The sequence below is a fragment of the Pleurodeles waltl genome, chromosome 1_1 (genome assembly GCF_031143425.1).
Source record: "Pleurodeles waltl isolate 20211129_DDA chromosome 1_1, aPleWal1.hap1.20221129, whole genome shotgun sequence".
In the NCBI taxonomy this organism is placed as follows: domain Eukaryota; kingdom Metazoa; phylum Chordata; class Amphibia; order Caudata; family Salamandridae; genus Pleurodeles; species Pleurodeles waltl.
The window spans coordinates 102,674,526-102,696,064 of NC_090436.1; positions in this window are offsets into that span (position 1 = coordinate 102,674,526).

The window sequence follows — 21,539 nt, forward strand, 5'->3', positions numbered from 1 at the left end:
GGCGTGGTGGGGGCGGCTGTGGTGTTGAAGCTGTCGTGGATGTCGGTAATCTTTTAGTGGAAGAAGGTGGCCAGAGAGCCGCAGAGCTCTTGTGAGGGCGGAATGTCATTGACGTTGGCGCTGGGGTTGGAGAGTTCCTTCAGGATGCTGAAGAGCTCTTTGCTGTTGTGTGCGTTGTTATCTAGGCGGTCTTTGAAGGAGGATCTTTTGGCTAGTCTGATTAGTTGGTGTCTGCGGGTGGCGTCTTTGTGGGCTGTGAGGCTGTCAGGTGTGTGTTTGGTGAGCCATTTATTCTTAAGCTTCCGGCAGATACGCTTGGAGGTCTGGAGCTCTTTGGTGAACCAGGTGGCTTTCTTGGTGGCTTGGTTGTGGTCTTCTTGAGTGGTGCGAGGGAGTTGGCGCAGTCGTTGATCCACTGTCGGAGGTTGTGGGCGGCGGTTGGGGTCGGTGTGTATTTGGAAGTGCAGATGTTCGGCGGTCTTGAGGGTGTCGTCCGTGTGGGTGAGGACCTTGAGGGTGGCCTTGTGGGCAATGGCTATTCCTCCTCCGATTCCATTTGTGCGATCCCTGCGGGTGATTTTGTAGCCCTCTGGGATGGCTATGGCGATGTCTGGTGCGGAGGAGTCGTTCCACCAGGTTTCGGTAAGGAAGGCCACGTCCGGGGCTGAGGTGTCGAGTAGGTCCCAGAGCTCGATGGCATGCTTGCATGTGGAGCGGGTGTTTAGGAGTATGCAGTGGAGGTGGTTGGTTCTGGTTGTTGGAGGTTTGGTGGTTCTGTCGCAGGTGAATCTGCAGTCGTGGCAGGTGAAGGGACCGTGGCTATTTCTTGGTGAGGACTGGAAGCATGCTGTGGAGTGGCCAGGGTTGAGTGCGTTGAGGTCGCTGGCAGTGTAGTGGTGTCTGGAGGTGCGGGGGTTTCGAGGACCAGGGGGGGTGGCGCTGGGCGCGGTCCAGGCACGGACAGGCGCAGACGGGCTTGCCTCTGGTGCGCCTCTGGCTGGGGGGGCAGGGGGTCAACACGGGGCGGCGAGAATAAAAACAAAAGCTGAAACTAGACAAAAACACGGAGTAAAACAGAGAGCTAAACACTGGAGAAAAACACGGAGTAAAACACAGAGTAAAACAGAGAGCTAAACACTGGACAAAAACACAGAGTAAAACAGAGAGCTAAACACTGGACAAAAACACGGAGTAAAACAGAGAGCTAAACACTGGACAAAAACACAGAGTAAAACACGGAGTAAAACAGAGAGCTAAACACTGGACAAAATCACAGAGTAAAACAGAGAGCTAAAAACTAGACAATAACATGGGAAAACACGTAGTAAACAGACAAAACAGACGCGTGAACACACACAGCTATAACAAGACAGCACTTACCACTAGGCACCAGGGATGGCCAGCAGGGAGCAACGAGGGTGGGGGGGGAGGACACGGGGACAGCTGGGTGTCGCTGTTCGTGCGGGGAGCGTTCCAGTGGCCACAGAGGTCAAAGGTCACTCTCCGCGTTGCGCAGCGACCACCATTAAGAAGGGGAGGAGGGAGGGAGGAGCAGCGGGGAGGCGGGAGGCGTGGACCAATGGGGGCTTGATGGGGCAGGGCCGCAGGGACGCAGCGGCGGGAAAAGGACCCTGATTGTCTTGGCTGTGAGGTGTGGACTGGGGTCCTTGTACAGGTGGACACACTGCTGATTGACTGGGGACAGAGGTGTGGGGATGTTGGGTGGGTGATGTTGTGTTGGATACTGAGGGGGGAGGATCTGTGGTGGACTGGGAGTGGGCTGCGGTGGCCAACTGACCAGTGGTCCCTGATCTGCCAGGAAGTTCATCCAGATCCAGATGTCCAGAGTTACTGTCATCACTGGGGGCATCTTCTGTTGGGGGAATGGATAGCTGTGGCACCTCTTCGCCACTGGGACTGGTTGGGGCACCTGCAGGGATGTTAGTGATATATTTTGCATCATGTCTGTGACATATTCTACATCCCTAGCTTTCCCTATATCGTTGTTGTTGCCCTGCCACCTTTGTTTGTGTGTGGTGATGGATTGTGATATTTTTAGTTCTCCATGCTGTGCATGCATAGGTGGTGGGTGTACATCCAGGGCTGAGGGAGGGATGTACATGCAGTGGGTATGGCATGCAGGGCTTGGCATTGGGGTTAGTCATATGTGTAGGTGCACTGTGTGGGATGGAGTGGAGTGATGGGAGTCAGGGTGAGGGGGTGAGATGGAATGCAGGCATGGGGGGCGATAAGTTATAAATGTTAACTCACCAGTTTTCAGCCCTCCAGCTACTCCAGTGAGTCTATCAGGATGCAGTATTGCCAAGACTTGCTCCTCCCATGATGTGAGCTGCAGGGGAAGAGGTCGGGGTCTACTGCCAGTTCTCTGGATGACGAGCTGGTGCCTTGCTGCCATGGAATGCAGCTTCCTCCGTAGGTCTTTCCACCTCTTCCTGATGTCGTCCCTTGTTTTTGGATGCTGTCCCATGGTGTTCACTCGGTGCACAATTCTCCACCATAGCTCCATCTTCCTTGCTATGGATATTTGCTGTACCTGTGCTCCAAACAGCTGTGGCTCTACCCTGATTATTTCCTACACCATGACCCACAACTCCTCATCTGTGACACGGGGGTTCCTTTGTGGAGACACGGGTGGTGAGTGGTATGTGTTGTGCAGTGGGTGTTGAATAATGTGGTGGGGTGTGGGGTGCGGGACGGATGGCTGGGTGTTAGTGGTGTGTGTAGTTATGTCTGTAATTTGCCTGCCTGTCTCTTGGCTCTTTTCATGCTCGTAAAGGGTTGTGGGTAATGCAGGTATGTGTTTTTTATAGTGCTGTGGGTGGGTGGGTGTGGTGTGTGTATTAGTGTCAGGTGGGTGTTTCTGGTTTTGGCCAATGTTGTGTCGTTTTGTATTTGGGTGGCCCTCTGACCACGCCAGTGTGTACCGCCAATGGTTTACAGCCATTGAATGTGTGCTGTGGTGATTCGTGGGTCATAATGTGGAGGGTGTTGTTTTGTTATTGTGACAGTGTGGGTTGTTGTACCAACAGTTTAACGCTTATCTTTGGTCTGGCGGATATGTGTTTGTGGCAGTATTCTGTTGGTTTAGTGTGTGTTTGTGTCATAATATGGTGAACGGATTTATGTTGGAGGCCGTCACCGCGGCAGTAAGTGGGATTTACTGCCAATGAGATAACGAGGGCCTATAGCTTTAGTAATTTGAGTATTTGTTTGGTGTGTACTTGTTTGTGTATTTTTTGATAATTACTTTCTTAATGTTTGAAAAGTAAATTGTACAAATTGGTTGGTGATCCCGGCTTCCAGTAATGATTCAGTGGTGTCCTCAGGAGTCGAAAGGTTGGGAACCACTGACGTAAAGCTTTAAATACACCAATACATTAAATTAGTAGGACACAACATAAAATAAAAATCCCACACACATTAATAAAAATAGGAAATATTGCTATTGTTAAAATGACAGCAAAACAACAAACATCTAACATAGGGAACCAGAGATATTAATTTTTAAAGATTAAGTAAAAAAAATGTGTTTTCTAGTGCATAAAAGCCAATAGCACCCACCAGTGAATCTGGTCCCTCTGAACTAGGACCAAGTCACAATTTGAGGCTGACCGCGATGGTCTCCTGCTCAGATACAGTGAGTGGGAGGCCTTCGTCAAAATTTTACCTTTGGACTTAGTCGTTTTTATGGAGGATTTTCTCCTAGTGTTGTGCGGTCCTCTCCAGCTAGCCGATTATGATGCAGCTTCATTGGATTGCTTTTCTGCAAGGCCCCAATCAAGTCCTGGAACAAAATGGAAAATGCACTTTCTTCAAATCAGGAGGGCCACAATCTTAGCCCCAACCAAGACCACCAGACAGCAGGCCAAGGTAGGAGGAAGAGGAAGACTAATTTCATTGAGGAGGAGAGCCAAATATTAATAGCTGAGGTGATCCATACTGGACAAAATCAACAGTGTAGGTCATACAAAGATGACATTGCTGGAGCTGAAAAAAGTTGGGATGACTATAAATGCAGGATCGAAGGAAAACTGGCCAATAACCTCAGTGCAGCTATGATGACTGGAGAAGAACCTGATATCCCGGAGGACTTGGACCCGTTGGATGAGTAGGTGGCATCATTCAACGCAACACAGTTGGAGGCACCACTTGAAGGAGAGGACACTGTTGCTGTTGAGGACCAGGGACAACTACAGGGTAAGAGAAAACAAGGGACAGTGGGGCATATTAAAGTGTTTTGTAATGCATCACAGCTCGGCAAGTCACTTTGCTGCACTTTGTGCATGTGAAAGAGCAGGAGTTTTTCACTTTAAAATTCATGCATTACTTAACTGAAATAATTGCCCTGCCAAATATGTTTATCACCAGCTCTGCTAACATTAACTCAACTATGCATGTTGTGTTTGTACAGTACAGGTTGTCCAATTAATCAAGGGACATGTGGTACAACATGAAAGAAATGGACAACAAATCCCCCAATACAAAGTAAAAAACTGTGACTGGAGAAGCACATCATGCATGGTTATTGGGAATTGTGCAGATTTGTCAGTGTCAATGGTGACTCCTTTCCACCACCTAGCAAGTGTGCTTGTCTTGGGCCTATGCAGACAAAATCGTATTAGAATGGAATGCCAAGTACATGTTCTTTTCTAGAGTGCTATCTTCTCATCCAAGAGTGTATTCAGGTACTGAGTTTGTTCTGGCTCAACAAGTAGAATCCCCTGAAGAGCCAGGTGTGCAGTTATTTGATCTAAAGCATTTTGCACCCAGCTGCCTTGATGTGCTGCATGTGGTTGTTACATGTGTTGGCTGCCATGTGAGAGACCACCCTACACGATGTCTTGCTCATATAGAGTTTGGGGATGGGAGTTTATGCAAGTGGTGCAAAGCAGAGAACCAGCATTATTTGTTGGGAGCATCGACGGTGTGTGTGCTAGGTGGGGCCTGGTTAGTTTAGCACATTGTAGGTGTACGTTCTGTGGATGGATTTCTTCTTCCCAGGCTGACAGCTTCTCCTTTCAGGGTCCCAGAAACGGGATGGGTACCACAGAGCAGAGTAGGAGTCTCTCCAGAGACTCCAGGTGCCAGCAGAGAGAAGTCTTTGCTGTCCCTGAGACTTCAAACAAAAGGAGGCAAGCTCTAAATCAAGCCCTTGGAGAGCTTCACAAGATGGAAGGCACACAAAGTCCAGTCTTTGCCCTCTTACTCTGGCAGAAGCAACAACTGCAGATTAGCTCCACCAAGCACAGCCACAGGCAGGGCAGCTATTCTTCCTCAGCTCTTCAGCTCTTCTCCAGGCAGAGATTCCTCTTGGTTTCCAGAAGTGTTCTTGAGTCTGTGGTTTTGGGTGCCCTTCTTATACCCAATTTCTCCTTTGAAGTCGGCCTACTTCAAAGCAAAGTCTCTTTTAAATATAAAATCCTGCCTTGCCCAGGCCAGGCCCCAGACACTCACCAGGGAGTTGGAGACTGCATTGTGTGAGGACACTGTCTAGTGTGAGGTGCAACCAGCCTAACTGTCAAACTGACCCAGACCGGAAATCCACAAACAGACAGAGTCACAGAAATGGTATAAGCAAGAAAATGCTAACTTTCTAAAAGTGGCATTTTCAAACACACAATCTTAAAATCAACTTTACTAAAAGATGTATTTTTAAATTGTGAACTCAGAGACCCCAAACTCCACATGTCCATCCGCTCCTAAAGGGAATCTACACATTAATCAGATTTAAAGGTAGCCCCCATGTTAACCTATGAGAGGGACAGGCCTTGCAACAGTGAAAAACGAATTTAGCAATATTTCAGTGTCAGGACATATAAAACACATTACTATGGCCCTCATTCTGACCTTGGCGGTCTTTTCGCAAGACCGCTGAGTTACCGCCGCGGTGAAGACCGCCGACCGCGGCGGTGTGCCGCTGTGCGCATTCTGACCGCTGGGAGCGTTCCGCCGGAAAACCGCCAGCAGCCACACTGGCGGTCGGCGGGAAAGTGGAGACTGGTCAACCTCCACCGCCACGCCAGCAGAACACCGCCCACAGAATTACGACCCACATTTCTGTGTGGCGGTCTTCTGTTGGCGGTCTTCTGTTGGCGGTCACGTCCCTATGGCTCCCGTCGCCTCCCGGAGGACCAACGCACAAGGTAAGTTGATCGTCCGTGAGGGGAGGGGGTGGGGGGGTGTTGTGTGATGTGGGCGTGCATGGGGGTGTGCGTGTGAGTGTGTAGAGGGGGTGTGTGAGTGCGTGTATGCGGGCGGGGGGTGCTGCTGTGTCTATGGGTAATGTGTGCTGTTCGGCAGGTGCGCATGTCGGCATGTATGTGTGCGGGTATGTGTCCCCGTTGTGTATGTGTGTGTAGGGGGTGTGTATATGTGCATGTTGGGGGTGTGTGCATGTCGGGGTACATGTATGTGCATGTCGGGGTGGGGGTGGGGAGGGGGTTCGTACCACCTCTGGGGGGTGGCAGGGGGGTGGAGGGTGTGGGGGGAGGACTCGGGTGGGTAGTGGGGGGTGGGGGAGACCCCTATCAGTGCCAGGGAAGGAATTCCCTGGCCCCGATAGTGCTTACCGCCATGGTTCGCACGGCGGTTCCCGCCCGCAAGAAACCGCGGCGGTAGGCAGGGTCATAATACCCTTGGCGGTCTTGGGACGACCGCCGGGCCGGAGTGCGCAAACTCCAGCCCCGCGGTCATGACCGCCGCGGCGGTCGGAGTGGAGAAGTAGCGGTCGGTCGCGGCGGGGACCGCCGCGGTCAGAATGCCATTTTTAATACCGCCGGTCTGTTCGCGGTCCGACCGCCGTCTCTCCGCCGACCGCCAGGGTCAGAATGAGGGCCTATATGTCCTACCTTAACCATACACAGCACCCAGCCCTCGGGCTAAATAGGGCCTACCTTCGGGGTGCCTTACATGTAAGGAAAGGGAAGGTTTAGGCCTGGCAAGTTGGTACACTTGGCAAGTCGAATTTACAGTTAAATACTGCACACACAGACACTACAGTGGCAGGTCTGAGAGATGATCACAGAGCTACTTATGGGGGGTGGCACTACCAGTGCTGCAGGCCCACTAGTAGCATTTGATTTAAAGGCCCTGGCATCTCTAGTGTACTTTACTAGGGACTTATTAGTAAATCAAACATGCCTATCATGGATAAGCCAATTACATACAAATTGTTTAAAGGAGCATTTGCACTTTAACACTGGTTAGCAGTGGTAAAGTGCCCAGAGTAACAAAAACAGCAAAATCAGAGTCCAGCACACATCAACCTGGGAAACAGAAGCCAAAAGTTAAGGGAGACCACGCCAAGGATAAAATTCTAATGACCCATGACTGGCACATGCCGGTAGGCATGCCGGACAATCGCATACTGTAACAAATGGTGGTGTTTGTGTCATCGTATGATATGGTTGTTACCATTGTGTGTGATTAAGTATGGTTTCTGGGTCTGAATGATTATTACCTGAGGAGTTATGTCAAGAACAACTGATTGTGGCTGAATAAAGAGATTAGTGGGACTCTGCAGACACGTATCTTGGGTCCAGAATCAATGGACTAAGCTTGAGATGTTGCATATTTTCAATTTGGATGTTTGTAATCCCATTCAGAGATGGGGTCAGTGTCTACTGTGCTGTACTCTGTAGATGAATGTGTGTGCTAGGAAACGACTAGATAGGAAAATAAAGTGAAGTATCATGTATACATGTCCATACCCATTCCTGCAGTTTAGGAAGTTTTCCTGCTGTTTAGACTTACATGGGTGTGTGACACAGGGCTGCTTTACTTCCAGCACAATATGATTAAAACAATGCATGCCAGAAGTGTGTGAATGCATGGCGGAATTCTGAATTGTGGTGTATGATGCAGGGAACCTTGCACCATGAGTCAGGGGTGACAGCATTGGTGCTGGCCAGTATAAGTTACTACACCAGTAGTTGAGTTGTGTAACTAGCTGTATGCTACTGACACAATTAATCCCTACATCCCTACAATGTGTATCCATTGTACACATTGCTGCAAAGTCACTGTCCAGGCCCTCAGCACCTTTTGATACTCCTCCTTCTTGGAGTCACCCAAGGTAGGAACTCCGATCCCCTTGCAGGACCCTTTCAGCTGGCTGATAATATATGTCTACAGCTTGGCTAGGTCAAACTCTCCTGCTCCTCCTTGAGTCCCAGCCAGAGACATGTTGTTTTAGGATTGGATTAAAATGTCAAGCAGAAAGAATTGCAGTAAAAAGAGAAAAATCTAATTGAACTTTAACTGTAGGTAGGTAGTGTACACATAGCTATTGTATGTCACTGCACAAACACAAGTCCTATCCTTGCAGCTGATACCTTGGCAGAGGTATTCACCTTTGTCCAAAATAGGGCCCACAATCCTAGTCAGGGGAAGTCACACACAATCCAATGTATCCTGTGCCCACCCTCTGGTAGCTTGGCACTGAGCAGTCAGGCTTAACTTAGAAGGCAATGTGTAAAGTATTTGTTCAATAAATCATACAATAACACAGGGAAAAACACAAAAAAAATACACCACATAGGTTAAAAAAAAATATAAGATATTTATCTGGTTAAATTAAGGTCAAAACGATAAAGATTTATTAAGCACAATCCCAAATTTCACTTTGGAAAAATTTTAAAAAGTCTTAATTCTTAGAAATCAACAGTTGTCTCTTGTTAGCACCAAGTACCTGGTTTGTGTAAAAAATTACACACACGGAGACCGCAGAGGAGGAGAGCCATGGAAAAATAAGGTGTGTGTCAGATTTTCTGGTGCGGCACAGGCGATGCTTTGTTTCTTTCCACACTACAAGGGACTTGCGTCGATTTCCGGCACAAAAGCTTGGTTCCTCACTGCTAAGAGGGTTTCTTTTGATGCCCAGGGACGATGCAGGAAAATCCTGGGTGTGTGGGACGAAATCACAGGCGTTACGTTGATACGGTATGGCGATGCGTTGGAGTTTCTGTCGCACGGCAGGTGCTGCGTCGATTCTTCCCTCGGAAGTCGGGCTGTGTCGTTCCAGTTCAGCTGTGCATCTATCCAGTAGGGCTGTGCGTCGAATTTCCAGCCACAGAGTAGACATTGAGTTGATACTTCACTCCGAAGTCAGGCCGCAGCATTCTAGTTTGGCTGTGCACCTATTTTCTCATCGCAGGATGGACTGTGCGTCGTTTCCAGCAGATTGTCGTTGATTTTCAGCACACAAAGAGTTCCTTGAAGAGATTAAGGCCCTCATTCCAACCCTGGCGGTCTATGACCGCCAGGGTGGAGGGCAACGGAAGCACCGCCAACAGGCTGGTGGTGCTTCCAGGGCCATTCTGACCGCAGTGGTAAAGCCGCGGTCAGAAAAGGGGAACCGGCGGTTTTCCACCGGTTTTCCCCTGGCCCAGGGAATCCTCCATGGCGGCGCTGCTTGCAGCGCCGCCATGGGGATTCCGATCCCCTTCCCGCCAGCCTGTTTCCGGCGGTTTTCATAGCCAGAAACAGGATGGCGGGAACGGCACTGGCATGGGCAGTGCAGGGGCCCCCTAACAGGGCCCCATAAAGATTTTCACTGTCTGCTTTGCAGACAGTGAAAATCGCAACGGGTGCCACTGCACCCGTCGCACCCCTGCAACTCCGCCGGCTCCATTCGGAGCCGGCTTCCTTGTTGCAGGGTCTTTCCCGCTGGGCCAGCGGGCGCCCTTTTGGCGGACGCACGCCGGCCCAGCGGGAAAGCCAGAATGGTATCCGCGGTCTTCTGACCGCAGAACGGCCATTTGGCGGTTCCCGTTTGGCTGGCGGCGCCCGCCGCCAGCCAAACATAGAATGAGGCCCTAAGTCTTTTGGCCCTGAGATTTCAGGAAATAGGAAGCAAGCTCAATCCAAGCCCTTGCAGAGCACTTCTCAGCAAAGTCAGAGGGCAGCAGGGCAACAGCAGGGCAGCAGTCATTCACAGCAAAACAGTCCAGATGAGACCTTTGGGCAGCCAGGCAGTTCCTCTTGACAGGTTGAAGGTTCAGGTCCAGAAGTGTCTTTCCCAAGAAGTGTCTGAGTTGGTAGGGTCAGTGACCCAGTTTCCATACCCAAATGTGCCTTTGAAGTGGGGGTGACTTCAAAGAGTGGTTTTAAAGTGCACATGGGCCCCTTTCAGTACAATCCTATCTGCCAGGGTCCCAGTAGGGGGTTTGGCAGTCCAATGTATGAGGGCAGGCCACTGTCATTTGAAATTTAGGTGTCAGGCCCTCTTCCCTTCCAGCTGAGGAAGACCCAGTCAGTATGCAGATGAGTGCAGGTGTGACTGAGTATCCCATGTTTGTGGTTTTTGTGTGAAATGCACAAGGGAGCTGTCAACCAGCCCAGCCCAGATATGGATTGGAGACAGCCTGTAAGGCACAGAAGGATTTAAATGCAATGCTCACTTTCTAAAGGTAGCATTTCTAAAATAATAATATATTATCCAACCTCACCAATAAGCAGGATTTTGTATCACCATTCTGGCCATACTAAATATGACCTGTTTACCCCTCTCTAATCAGAATACAGCACTCAAACAGTTTATGAGGGTAGCCTTAATGTTAGCCTACGAAAGGAGCAGACCTCACAGCAGTGGAAAACAAATTTAAGGAGTTTCCCACCACCAGGACATATTAAACACACAGATATATGTCCTGCCTTTTACCTACACAATACCCTGCCCTCTGGGATAACAAGGGCCTACCTTAGGAGTGGCGTATATGTAGTAAAAGGGGAGTTTAAGGCTTGGCAAGTACTTTTGAATGCAAAGTGGCAATAGCAGTGAAACTGCACACACTGTGTCAGCGCTCACTACCGCAGCAACTCTTTCTTGAGCTGTGGTCGGGCCGGTGGTCCGTTGTTTTGCCTACCTGTTTCCGCGGTGCGGCCCAGAAGGCACATTTCATGCCCTGGGTCGTGCCGCAGCCCCTGCCACCCTCCCTGAATTCACTATATTTACCTTCTTGTGTTTTTTTTCATTTTCTTTCCTCCTTTTTCTTCTTCTTTTTTCTTCCATCTTCGTTTCTTTTTTTTTTCTTGATGTCCATGTTGCCTTCCTCCTTGGTATTCTTCTTCCAGCTTGCCTTTTTCCATTTCCTTTTCTACTTGGTCTTTTTCCTATTCTTTTCTATATGGTCTTTCCCAATCCAAGATGTTTTTTCCGTGCTTTCTGCATTCCTGTTTTTCCTACAAGATTTATTCTATTTTTCCTTAGTTCATTGTTTCTTTTTCTTCTTTTTCAGGAGTTCCTGTGACAGAGTTATTTTTCCCAATTTTTGGGGTTTCTCCTCTGGGACTCCTTCTGGAGGGTATGGTCTGCCTTGGCATCTTTTCCAGTCAGCAGCACATACTTTCTTTCAGATTATGTGAGACTATAATGTTTATACTCAGTAATGCTGTCTGAGTAATGTGTTCCACCTCATCAGCACCAGTGTCAAACTCAGATATGGATATAGCCAAGCATAGCACATCCAGACAAGCTAAGCCAAGCTCATTCCACTTTGCTGCAGCATTTGTCGAACCATTGTTTGTAATGTTGGTGCCATGTGTTGGATGTCGCATTTTGCATCAATGGACCCTCAGCTGATTCAGTGCCAAATGATGGGACATGTGCCATAGGCAACTAACCAGTAGATGAGCAAACATTACCACAGCAGGGAAAGAGAAATTATTTCTGTGGACCTGCGTACATTCTCCCTACACGCACATTGATATAAATCCTTTTCCATTTAATACTGTGCATGTACACTGAGTGCAAAATGGTTGCAGGTGATTGGTACATCCCCATACACATCACAATGATAATGCTATAATGGATCACGTGCAAACCTTACAGATCTACAATCATATATTTATTACACTTACTTGTAGCGTTGAGATCCCAGAAGGTCTCATCTTTCCTACTGGAGTATGGTGCTGGTCCCCTAAGAAACAGTAATTGGACCATTGCATCATAAAGAGTGCAAATAGACACGGTCTAAATATTGTAAATAGTGCTATGACATCCCATTTAAGTGTGCGTGGAACTTGCAGCGTGTCACTCTGCGGAATTCTGCGGCGTTAGATGAAAACCATGAGATTTTACAGAGTTCCACAAGCAAGAGGAATCAGCAAGAAAAGTAAACCTGTGCAGAGATTCTAGCATGTATACTAACCTAATTAAACTGTAGATCAAAGTGAAGTACAATGATGTTAGCAGACATGATGTATAATCTCATATTGACCCAAGGAAGGAATAATGACACAAACGAAAGGCGTGCTAGGCAGAGATCACACTGCTGAAATAGCTATGGATGAAGAGCACATAATACACACCAGCAGCTGGTAGAGACAGCTGAACGAACAATGCTCAGCAGGGTTTTGTTCTTCTTCTGGCCATGAACAACACAACAAGAATACTGTGCAGAATATTGTGTGATGTAAGGTCACTTGTTATCATGGAGTATTACGGGCTAAGAATATCTACAGCCGTACATACACCACAAAGCACAGTGTGGGCATATATGTGGTGGAGAAATCAATGGTACTGTGTATTGCCTCATAGTCTAATTATCATATGGCGGTTCACACACTACAAAGTTAGAAATATATTCACCCATTCACCGTTCTTTTCCAGCTGTTCACACTTCTCCTCTGCCAGGTAGTGGCTCAGCACCCCTGCCAGTCTGCAGGAGGTCTCAGCACAGCCATTGCTCCTCTTGGTCGGTGATCCAGGCAGCAAATGCTATGAGTGCTAAAACCCAGCCCCAGCTAACGCCACTCTTGTCGTCCAGCTGCTGGGCCAAACGCTGTAAAGCATTGACCAGCTCAGAACTGCCAGCCTCCAGGGAACAGCAGGAGTCTTGGAAGTTCTGGTGTGACTCCAGCACCTCAGCACTGCAGCTACATTTAGGATGGGGGCCTCCGAGCTGGAGGGGCCAAGGCATCGCCATCATCAACTTACACAGATGCATAACAAGCACCTCTGACTTGATGAAAACCATTTTCCTGCAGCTGAATAGAGACATTACGGAAATACTGATCTTTATCAATAGCAGCAACATGGAATGACTACTGGTGGCCGTCAGACCTAGGCCCACACTCTTCAACCATGACAGAAACCTCAGAATCATCATTGACAACAAGCTTGCCTTGAAATCACAGATCAATGATGTTTCCTCCGCCTGCTTCCTCACATTTCCCATGCCATGTAAGATCTTCAAGTGTCTGCCCCTACACACAAGACGCACTGTGACACAGGGCCTCATCATCAGCCAACTGGACTCTTGCAATGCCCTCCATGTGGAATCCCCGAACACCTCTTACAGAGACTTCAGACCATACAGAATGCTGCAGCCAGACTCATCTTTAGCCTTCCCTGACAAACCCACATCACACCCCACCTGAGGCTACTCCACTGGCTCCCCGTACAGAAGAGATGCCAATTCAAGCTGCTGACCCACACACACAAGGCTCTACACAACGAAGGATCCATAATACATTAACCACCTCCTGATCTTCCACCAACCATGGAGAAGACTATGCTCTGCCTTCCTTTCACTTGCCCATACTCCCTGCATCTACCAAACCAAAGAGGAGGACACTCTTTCTCTCACATTGCAGCAAATGCCTGAAACAGCCTCCCCATTCACCTCTGGATCAGCACCTCACTTCCGGAATTCCGGATGGCCCTCAAGACCTGGCTGTTTGAATAAGCCTCCGTGACATGCAAGCACCTAGATACCCTATTCGATGATTAGCTTCACTTTATAAATCCTGATTGATTTATTGATTGATTGATCACACATCAGTTGTCACAGCCATGACTAGGATACACCTGAATGTTCCCCACAGTCATATATACGCGCAAAGATTGCTCCTGATGCCTATGGCCCACTCAATTGTATTTCTTTTTCTGCCCAATCTGTTTAATCATGCAATCTGTCCAGAATCCTTCCATATGATGTGTTATGGATGCAACACACACTTAGGGAAGCACAGACACATGCCAGCTCACCCATACTACAGTATATGTGCCACCCAGCTTGCAGATTTTATGGAATGTCTTAATTCGTATGGTGTAGTTCCAATATTGCACATATGATTGTCTTTGTGCACAAAGCTAGGTAAGGTCCTTCATGCAATGTGATGTCAAAGATGCTTCTGCACTCAGGGCTATATGTGTGACTCAATATGTGTGGTGCTTGCACAACACTGCATGGTAAATGGGCAACGCAAATCTATTTGAATATGTTTTGAGCCACTCAAGGCTAGCTTGTGTAGCCCTGAAAAGCTTCATTAATCTTGAGTGACACAATGCATCGCAAATCACGGCATTGCCATTCTCTGTACCAGAGAGATGCTCCTAGGCTGTTGCATGGGGTACCCATTCACTTCCCATGGTCTTAGATGCATTCCAAGACTTACCAAACCGTGTAAATTGGAAATGCACAAGTAAGTACAACTTTCACAGGAGTGGCATTCCAAGGAGTTAGACCTTTAAATCTCATTGCATCATTTGCAAAGTGTGCTGTATTCTGCAGTACACTTAGATGGTGGAATATGACTCTCAGGATATTTTGGTTAGCAGAAAGATGCACCTTCATGCACAGATACATTCCTGCATGCAATACAAACATCCTTGCTCTGTGATGCAAATGTGCCTTTCTTGGTAGCCAAAACAGCACTAGTGCAGGGGAAAAGGCAGGAATCATTTATATTCATTTAGGTACAGCACGTTACTTGCCTTTTGCTTTCACACAAAGCTGTGCAGTAGGGAGACTATCCATGCTGCACTGTGACCATGCTCATCATTTGCCCCTCTTTTTACAGTCACAGGCCATTAGGAGAGCTATACTGTGGTCCACATGTATCGGCCAAACACAATCATCATTGACAACAAGCTCACCATGACACAGATCATTGCTGTCTCCTCCGCCTGCTTCCTCACTTTTCCCGTGCTACTTAAGATCTTCAAGTGGCTGACCCTACACACGAGATGCACCATGACACATGCCCTCATCATCAGCCAATTAGACTATGGCAACGCTCTCTACATAGGAATCCCCACACACCTCCTACAGAGACTTCAGACCGTACAGAACCTTGCAGCCAAACTCATCTTCAGCCTTCCCTGATTAACCCACATCACACCCAACCAGAGGCAACTCTACTGGCTCACCGTACAGAAGAGATGCCAATTCAAGCTGCTCACCCACAAACACAAGGCTCTACACAACCAAGTGTTGTGTAGACATTTTAGCTATAGTTTTATATACGTTATTTTATCAAACCAGGCCTGCCGCTGTGCACTTTAATCTAGATACATTTGATCTATCTTTGTTATATTATTCGAAAATTAGCCACATTTGTGGTCTTGTTTTATTTCTCTAGCTGTTCTTTGCCTATGTCAGCACTGTGTTCTTAAACAATACATTTCTTTCACTCTGTGCTTTTCTCAAGGCTGCAGTAAGTGGTACGCTTTGTCTCCAGTGTTCACAGAAACATTTACACTATTATGCAGGGATCCTTTCTTGGAACATCAGCTATCTTATTATAAAAACACTACTTTGACCCATGTATGTTAGAGGGAGATTCCAGCCAGATCGTCACGACTGTATACTGGTTGCTGATAGCTTCACTACAGCTGCTTATGTAGACTACAGGCCTCTTACTCAGGTATGAGGGATGATGTCTTCCCAGGGGGAACCTGAAAGGCAGAATTAGAGCTTAACATGCTGTGCTCTAACATAGCTTAGGTAGGAACCATCCTTACAAATCTTAGTGACAGTATGGTAGCTTTATTCTTGTGTTTTACTCTCCTTGTCACAATTGTAATCTTATTGTGCTTCATCGTCCTAGATATTGCAATACATGCTTTACTATCTAATATGCAATTACTTCAATAAAACCTAATTGAACTATAATCTGCCTCTGATTGTCCTTGCATATGTGAGACAAATGTAACTGAGAGAAACGGATGAGATCTGAGTGACCACGATTCCCCTGAAGAGTCATGTACGTCATGCACCTGGTTGCCCAAATCATCCCTGCTCTTGGGTGGAGATGAGGCACTGCTAGTTAACCGGAACAAACCCGGATTAGGCCAACAGGTTTGACATGGTGCAGGATCAGACTCAGTCCCCCGCAGTACAGGTGATTCTTCCACCTAAATCCAGTAGTCTCATTAGGATAATGAGAACCTAAGCAACACAAGGACACGCATACATTAACCACAGCTTAATCTTCCACCAAGTGTTGAGAAGACTATGCCCTGCCTTCCTTTCACTTGCCCATACTCCCTGCATCTACTGAAGTAAAAGAAGAGAACGCTCCTTCTCTCACATGGCAGCAAAAACTGGGAACAGCTTCCCCATGCACCTCCAGACCAGTAGCAGAATTCCGATAGTCCCGCAAGACCTGGCTGTTTGAATAAGCCTTCAGGATATGGAAGCACCTGGATACCCTATTGGATGATTAGCTGTGCTTTATAAATCCTGAATGGATTTATTGGTTGATTGATCACACATCTGTTGTCACAGCCGTTACTAGGATACACACCTGAATTCGCCCCACAGTCATCTGTGCATGTGAAGATTGTTTCTGGGGCCAATCGCCCACTCAATTGTATTTCCTTTTCTGCCCAATCGCTTTAGTCATTCAATCTGTCCAGATTCCTTCCATGAGTGTGAGCACACACAGTCGGTCATCACACACTATTTGGTTCTACTCTCCATTTGGACTGTACTAGAGTGTCTGATGATAAACACACTCTACCAGCACTTACACACTCTCATCATACATTGAAACCCATGTGTTGTGTGTGACTCGCACAGGCACATGCATTTGGCACATGGTTTTGTCATCCACACATATTTTGATCAACATGATGTTGGGCAGGGGTCAGTGTAACACACAGCAGCAGACCATTTGAAAAGATGAGTGTTGGAAAATGGATTATTGGTATGGGCAGGTAAGTACCTACACTTAGCAATAGGCCACTAACCCCCACTTAGATCCAGTTAGGTCTCAATAAATTAAACCCAGCTCAACCCTTGGTAGCTTGGCAACGAGCAACAAGGCTTAAGTTAAGAGACATATGTGTAAAACATTTAAAAATCACAAAACAATAAATAAGTAAAACATAAAACAATAAAAATCCAACACCAATTTATAAAAATGGATCATATTTCTATCTTCAAAATGACACCAAAATGATTAAAATCGGATAAGGGGAACCAGAGATATGAATTTTAGAACTTTGTAGCACTTAGAAACGAATAGCACCAATCTGGTCATCTGGTCGCACCTTGACCGGGGCAAGGTCAAAGTTTGAGGCTGATGGCGATGGAGCCCTGCTCGGCTACAGCTCGCGGAGGCCTCGGTCAAAAGTTTACCTTTGGACTTAGTCGTTTTTCTGGAGATTTTCTTCAGCTGGATCAATTTGCCAGTCTAATCCGACCTCCTGCAAATCTTCCTCGGATACACGTCACAGTAGCCCTCGGTGGATATTTTTACCTTCGGACTTAGTAATTTTTTTTTAATGAAAATCCTTCGACCGGGGCAAACCTGAATCTTGATCTGACATCCCTGGAGCCCTCTTCAGATACACTGCCTGGGAGGTCCCGGTCAACTTCCTACGTTCGGACTTAGTCACTTTTTCTGATATTTTCGTCACCGGGACGAACCTGCAAGTCAGGCCGGGTCGCAGCTGAGCCAAGCCGGCTATAGTTGCCGCAGTGGGTCAGTCCCTTTAAGGAGCTTTTTTCCAAACTTCTCCACACTTCTGGATCTTCTTCCAGATGTTCCTTTGAGGTACACAGCTCACCTCAAGGTTCCAAAAGGTCTGAGATGATCTATGAGGGTGCGGACTACAACTTCCAGAATGCACCTGGACAGTTGTCAGCTGGTCAGTTTCTTTAGGAGTTGGTGCAGGGTACTCTGGTTAGCAAGCTTTCACTTGTAGCAAACGGGGAGTCCCTTCTTGAACCAGTTGAAGCCAGGCAAAGTCCTTCTTGTGGTGAAGTCCAAGTGCGCAGCTGGTGCAGTCCTCCAGAGTGCAGTGTCCAGGTGCAGGCCAGGAGTTTAGCATGGCAGTCCTTCTTCTTCTGTAGTTCTTCCTGTTAGGAATCTGGTAGAGATCTGAGGTGTGGGTGCAGGTCTGCCAGTTTTATCCTTGCTCCTGGGTTGAAAACAGGGGGGTCCTAATTCTCCAATCAGGTGCAAGGTCCTTCCCCCTGCGATGACCACTTCCTGGAAAGTGTGGCAAAAATCAATCACAGGTTGCAACAATCCTCAAAATTCCATCATGGCTGAAAGTGATTTTTGGAAGTAACATCTGGCTGAGCCCACCCACTGGTGTGGCTAAAAATCTTAAACATGCCCTTCTCCTGCCTTCTCCTAATCTAATCAGGGGGGCACCTAGTTGTCTGGGTTTGCAGGATGTGAGGGAGGTGCTGGGTTGCTCCAAATGTCCTTCCCTGCCTTTGAAGATCAGTTTGGCATCCCTCCCCTTCCTGCCTCTCCATCTGCTGAGGGAAGATCTCCTACCCCAGGCACATCTCTTTGTGTTGAGCCAGGTCCCTTCACACCTCATCAATGCAGCCTGGCCAGGCTGCCAGCGGCTGGCCAATCAGAGCAAAGCAGCAAAACGCTGCAGGGCTGAAGTTGGCAACTTTTCAGGTAAAGTTTAAAACTCTTTACCTGTACAAGTTATCTTAAATCAAAAAATTGGAAGTTGTGGGATTTATTATAACAATTAACTTGATATCAAACTTAAGGTGACTTTTAAAATTAAAATAAAGTCTCCCCATTCTAGCCTATGGAGACCATTCACTACAATGAGGGAAAAACAAATGTGGCTGTTTCACCTCACTATGGCTTATAAAACTATTTCTATAAGGCCCATGCTAATAGTTACATGGCACACAGCCCTAGGGGCACATAGGGCACACCTTAGGGGTGACTTATGTGTAGAAAATAAGGTAGTTTAAGACTTTGGAACTAATTTTAATTCCAAAGTTGAATTTGCATGTAACTTTAATTGAAAAGCAGCCGGCAAGGCAGGCCTGCCTTTAAAATGACACTGGGAACCCTAGCAGTGCACCTATGTGGGCACCACCTATGCTGGGGTCCCTAAACCTACATGCCCTACCACATACTATGGATTTATAGGTAGGTTGACTTAGCCATTTATAATTAGCCTAATTTGCATACTCCTTTTATACAGAGCACAGGCCCTGTGACTTGTTAGCAATACCCAGGGCACCATCAGAGTTAGGAAAACACCAGCAAAAAGTGAAAAATGGGGGCCTCTGCAATCAGCCCTGTTTTCCCACAATGAGCGAGGCAGTAGGTCTCACTGCAGTGAACCAGGGTCACATGGTCATGTTCACTACTACTGTTCAATAAATATCACGCTGCCAAACGCACTTGAGCTCTGTTTTATTCTGGTCAAAGGCAGTAGCAGTACAGTTACTCTGACGGTAGGTCTTTGTGTGGCCCCCCCAGGTCCAAGAAGACTAATCCATGTCACAGGCCTATGTAATGGTACACACTCAAATGCCATTTCCCCTTTGGAATGATGGAGGAGTTGTGATCCCCTCAACTATGCACTTGTACACTCCGTGCAGGGGTGAACTACTCTTGCCATGCAAAGGAAAATTCATAGGCAAATTCCACCCCCTACACCATTTTTAATGAGTTAGTATATGTATACATACTTTTTGTGAGACCTTTGACATGGACACTTCACACTCTTGACTTCTTCATTTTCTTACTTCTCTGGGTAATTCCTCACATTGTAGTGGATCCTCTTTAGTTTTAATTGGAATCAGGAGTTTAGCTTAGCCTTCTGGTTTTCCGGTCTGTGCCCCATCACCTAGTGGCTTTTAAACTACTTAGCTTGCTCTGTCTTAGCCTATTTATTTAATTTTCTTTCAAAATGGTTGCTATGTTTATAGTTAGTGAAATGTTTTGCTATTACACTATCAGTGCCACTCTGTGAAGGTGTCACTATCATTGTCAAACTTAAGTGAGATACATAAGTATTCATATCATGTCCCTTTCACGCTTAGATGTGGCAGGAACATAATGTACTTTTGGAGGGAATTGTTTTATAATTGCCACCGCAAGCATTCCTCTTTATCTATTGTTTGGGAACATACCTGCGTCAGGGGTCCTACAAGAGCTGTATAAATAGACCTCATGCAGACAAGGTTATCAGAGGGATTCCTACCACAATGCTGCACATTACCCTAATGCAGATCCAGCCTTTGTGTCACCACAGAGTCTGATCTAGAAACCTCATTCCAAGGTAACAAGGGTTGGGGGCACGTCTCATTGACACAATACTGGCTGATTAGGTTTCTCACACCTAGCTCTCTTTAGGTTAGAGATTAGGTTCTCCATGCCGGGGTTTTAGGGACATTTTACGTTTCATGTTATTGCAAGATGGTGGGGGTCTTTGTGTTCACGACTCTGTTCATTATCCTAATCATTGCGGCTCATGCATTTTACAGAAGATTGCTGTCTTGTTAATAAACCTATCGAAGGTTTACTGCATCTCCTTCATTGCCTGTTAACCATGACTCCCCTGAGACATCACTCTCTTTGGTTTTTTTGTGAAGTACTGCTTGTGATACGGGAGGGTTGGGCCAACAGTTGCAACTTGTTGTAGGATTGGCTTAGTTGTCTACAAACAAAAGTTCTGTCATCCCTAAACCAGCAGTCTCGCCCAGCAGTGAGAGTCCAACTAGGACAACACTGCAAGGTCATCTGTCCAAATTGTTGTGTTACAGGACTTAAGTCTCATCACATTGCTGTGCAATGCCCATTAAATGTGTATTTTCAAAACTGCGAGCTGAAATGGTATATATGGCAATCTGTCCAGGAACTTGACTCGCATGTGTAGTTTTTTGAGGATCCCCAAATACAATTTTAACTTCTACACATCATACGTGGCCTTTGTACATAATAACTGACCCTCATGATCTGTGAGGGTATGTGCTACAACATTTGCTCCCAAAAAGTGCTGCAATTCTGCATGCTAGCACGTTGGTGAGACACTACAATGAGTGGTTTGTCTCAGGTATGGCCATATTGGGTGATTTGTGTTGCAACACTCACTGAGTACCATACAAAACACATTTTGCTGATTCAGAACACAGCAAGACTGATAGCTGTACCGCACTGCTCTGCTCAAGAGCGTGAGGAGAGAAATGTTCTATTTACTACATCACATTGCATTGCTGCATTGATTGATTAAATATTTTGGGTCATGTAGTAATGTTGCTCAACGGGTCTCACAACGTAATTCATAATTGATGTTTACATTGACTGTGACATAATGATAGCACAATGAATGAGTTCAAACCTTTATGCTCATATTGAACATTTAAGACAATTTTAGAAAATGAGTCCATCATGTAAATCAATTATAAGAACAAAACTGGACACAAAGTTATTGCATTGCCGCTGACCGCCACTGTGTGGTGGAAGTCTCCACCATTGTCATCTCCTCGTCCATTTGGTTACTCTCTTCTGGC